We start from the raw sequence: 4,155 nt of genomic DNA on the forward strand, positions 1-4,155 counted from the left end.
ATAGATAGATAGATAGATAGATAGATAGATAGATAGATAGATAGATAGATAGAAACTTTATTGTCATTTTTTACTGTGGGCACAATGGCACAAATTAAAAATGAAATTTAGTTGCTTGCTCTCAAGGTGTACACACACATAACACACATTTAAACATGCTATATACAACGTATGTATAGACCTACACCCTTACATATAAGTAACATAAATATTAATCATTGTCCATCTTGAATACATAACGGAAGGAGGAAGCTTTAGAGTTCACAAAGTTAATACTGTATGGAACAAAACTATGACTGAATCTGGATGTTCTGCTTCGGATACCATGGAGCCTTCTTCCAGAAGTTAACAAGGAAAACAGGTCGTGAAGAGGATGTGTCGTGTCCCAGACAATTTTGCGGACCCTGCTCAAGCAACGCTTATGTGCCATGTCCTGTATGGGAGGGAGGGAACTGCCAATGATCTTTTCTGCTGTCCTCACCACTCTCAGCACCATCTTCCTGTCTGAAGCAGTGATGCTTCCAATCCAGACTGATCCTGTATGACAGGATGCTCTTGATCGTCCCTCTGTAGAAAGTGGTAAGGACGGGGGAAGGAAGATGTGCTTTTCTCATGCGACGCAAAAAATGCAGGCGCTGCTGTGCCAGCTTCACCAGTGTCTCGCTGTTGAGCGACCGAGCCAGCCTACTTGTTAAACTTCTCTTTTCAAAGAAAAAAGCTGTATAACTTTTCTGATGTATCCTGCGTTTCCCAGAAGTTCATTTGGACATCCTTATTAAACTCTTCCATATAGGTAGTCTTCGACTTATGACCATGTGTTTACCAACCATTCTAAGTTACGACAGTGATGAGAAAAGGGCAAATGGTCCTCGCATCGATGACTGCCACTGTCCTCGTGGTGACGTGATCGGAATTTGGCACTCGGCCACCAGCGTGCATTTACGACAGTTGCGGCATGCTGGGATTGCTGCTTTGCAATCTTCTGACAAGTAAAATCAACGGGGGAAGCCGGACTCGCTTAATGACCATGCTAAAAATGGTCACAAAAGTGGGTGCATTTGTTAAAATGCAGTATTGCAGGCAAATTCACTGCTCACTGCTAGCAGTTTGATCCTAACCAGCTCGAGGTTGACTCGGGCTTCCATCCTTCTGAGGTCAGTAAAATGAGGACCCAGATTGTGGGGGGCATTAGGCCGACTCCATAAATTGCTTAGAAAGGGCTGCTAAGCCCTGTGAAGCTGTCTATAAGTCTTAGTGCTATTAATGACTGCATTCCTTGGTAACCTAAGGCCCAGTCCCAACTGTGGTCGTAAGTCAAGGACTACCCAATACAGGATAGGGCCATCCAGTAGAAACCTCACATTTAGAGCAATGCATATATCCTGCCAGTAGTTGCCTCTGAGCTTGACTACTCCAGCGGACTGCATGTAGGGCTTCCCTTGAAGGGTGCAAAATGAGGTAGCCAGGCTGTTAACTAGCCTGATGCAGGTAGTCCTCAACTTACAACACTTCGCTTAGTGACCATTTGAAGTTAACGGCTGTGAACAAAGTGACTTAATGACCATTTTTCATATTAGGACCATCGGTGCCTCCCCAATGGTCACGCGATCAAAATTCAGGCGCTCGGCAACTGACTCGTATCTATGACGGTTGCAAGCAAAGCCCAATGACGGAAGCCTGATTCAGTGCACAACTGTGTGACCTATCTTAGCAACCGCAGTGATTCATTTAGCGACTGTGGCAAGAAAGGTCATAAAACGGGGCAAAATCCACTTAACCAATTTCTTGCTCAGCAACACCAAATTTTGGACTCAAACTGCGGGCCTAAGTCGAGGAGCAGACTTGCTGCCATTGCGATGTCCTTGATTTCCTGCTGTTTTAAGGGCACGTGGAAGGGGGGTGCTTTTACTTTCATCACCCCTAAATGGCTGGGGTGGGCGTGGGGGGCCTGGATACATGAGGGATCCCGGTTCCCAATTTGAACCAGGATTAGCTGAGGTGGCGGCCCTTTGAGAGCTGTATGCAACAACACAATGTCATTTTGGTGTGTGCTGATTGGTGTACATTCAAAGTGACAATAAAGTTGTTATTATTGTTATTGAACCAGGGTTAGTTGAGGCGGCCCTGTTGAAAGTGGCCTCTCTTTCCTCACATAATGGGCTCAGGGATTGCGCTCAGCTACCAGGCTTTAATAATAAAGAGATTATGGAGGCCTTCGGCCCTTCCGAATCCCCATCCCGCCTCGGCAGTCTACAAAACCGCCCCAGTTTCGGGACAAAGGACGCCTATTTTGCCTCCTCGTTAGGAAACGGCGAGGCGAGCAACTCGCCAGGCCTCAGCCGGGAGACCAGGCCGCTGTTGCCGTGGTAACTGCGCGACTCCTCCCCTTTTCCCTTCGCTACAGGAAAGTGGCTCCCTTACCGACTCGGCGACCAAAAGCCCAATCAGGTCTTTGTTTGTAGCCTGAAGGGCTAACCAATCAGGGCAAACCTCGCAGGGGCGGATCCTTTCGCTTCGCTCCACCCACCACGCTGTAGCCCAATGATATTCGCTGTACTTAATAAACTTTCGCGTTTTTTTCCGCTCGTCCAGCCAATCAGCTGCCCCGATAGTTTATTTTTTTTTTTCCCCCCCGTCGGCTTGCCCAATTGGCTACTAGGAAACCCCGCCTCTGTCTTAACAACCATTGGTTTTTCTACCTGCGAGGGAAGTAAAGGTTAAAAAAAAAAAAAAAAGATCTATCTCAATACGCCTTTCTGAGCCGTGATCGAATCAGCGGGAACCTCACTCTAAAAGCCCGCCTCCCCGAGGCAGACAATCCAATCGGCGCCCGAGTTTTTCCCTTCGGGTCCCTCCCTCTTTAACACGCTTCATCTTTCCTTCGCATCCTTTCAGCCAATCCGCGCTGCGGACGCCTCTGCGCACGCGTGCTGCGCCCCCTCGCGAGGCGAAGGAGAAGGGAGGGGTACGGTCCTGGAGGGAGCAGCGTCCGCCGCCATCTTAGAATCGCTGCTGCTCCTGCTTCGCTGCGGCCGCGTCTGAGGAGGGAGCGAAGCCCTTCGGAGGCCGACGGGACGGACGAAATCGCCGCGGTCTAGCGGCCGAAAGCGAAGGGGAAGGTGGGTGAGTGACTTAGAAGGTGAAAAAGAACCCAAAACAGCCAGGCCTCAGGCGGTCGAAGCATCGAACGGGTAGTGGCGGTGACGTCACGCCGCGGACGGTGACGTCAAACGGGAGAGGGGGGGCTTAGGATTTCCCCTAGGGCTCCGAAAGAGGAGAGGGGGGGAAAGAGGCGCAGATGCCGAAAGGGGCGTGGCTTCGGGGCGAGGGCGTGGCTTGGCCTGGCCCCCTCGGGTACCTTTCGGCCTTTCCTTTCTTCCCGGAAGTGTGTTTTTGGGGAGGGGGCTTGGAGGAGGGGGAGGCCGCTGCTCGTCTTCAGGGCAGGTAGGTGACAAGATGGAGCCTTGGGGAAGGCAAGGAGTCGGGGAACATGGCGCAGAGGGTACCCTGGTCCATGTGGCGCTGCTTTTCTACCCACAGGCGCTGGGGCTGCGGTGTGCTGGTGCTTCGTTGCCTTAGTCGAGGCGAGGCAGGAGGAAGGAAGGAGAGAGAGAGAGAGGTAGGTGCCATCATTGGGCCCATTGGATAAGGGAGTGATTCTCAACCTTGGCAGCTTGAAGATGTGTGGACTTCGACTCCCATAATTCCTCAGCCAGTATGGCTGGCTGGGGAATTCTGGGAATCGAAGGCCAGACATCTTCAGCCCCCAGGGTGGCTGGCTGGGGAATTCTAGGAGTCGAAGGCCAGACATCTTCAGCCCCCAAGGTGGCTGGTTGGGGAATTCTGGGAATCGAAGGCCAGACATCTTCAGCCCCCAGGGTGGGTGGCTGGGGAATTCTGGGAGTCGAAGGCCAGACATCTTCAGGCCCCAGGGTGGCTGGCTGGGGAATTCTGGGAGTTCAAGGCCAGACATCTTCAGCCCCCAGGGTGGCTGGCTGGGGAATTCTGGGAGTCGAAGGCCAAACATCTTCAGCCCCCAGGGTGGCTGGCTGGCTGGCTGGGGAATTCTGGGAATCAAAGGCCAGACATCTTCAGCCCCCAGGATGGCTGGTTGGGGAATTCTGGGAGTCGAAGGCCAGACATCTTCAGCCCCCA

General features: G+C 51.8%; 1 protein-coding gene across 1 annotated transcript in view; it reads left to right on the forward strand.

Moving 5' to 3' along the window:
• The first annotated feature begins 3,603 nt into the window (after nucleotides 1-3,603).
• Nucleotides 3,604-4,155, forward strand: part of RBM23 (RNA binding motif protein 23) — a 30,277-nt gene continuing 29,725 nt past the window's right edge. The window contains exon 1 of the mRNA XM_015823326.1: nucleotides 3,604-3,619. The gene's annotated coding sequence lies outside the window, so the exon portion shown is untranslated. The remainder of the gene's footprint in view (nucleotides 3,620-4,155) is intronic.

This window comes from Protobothrops mucrosquamatus, unplaced genomic scaffold, assembly GCF_001527695.2.
Source record: "Protobothrops mucrosquamatus isolate PMUCROS unplaced genomic scaffold, P.Mucros_1.0 scaffold1835, whole genome shotgun sequence".
Lineage (NCBI taxonomy): Eukaryota > Metazoa > Chordata > Lepidosauria > Squamata > Viperidae > Protobothrops > Protobothrops mucrosquamatus.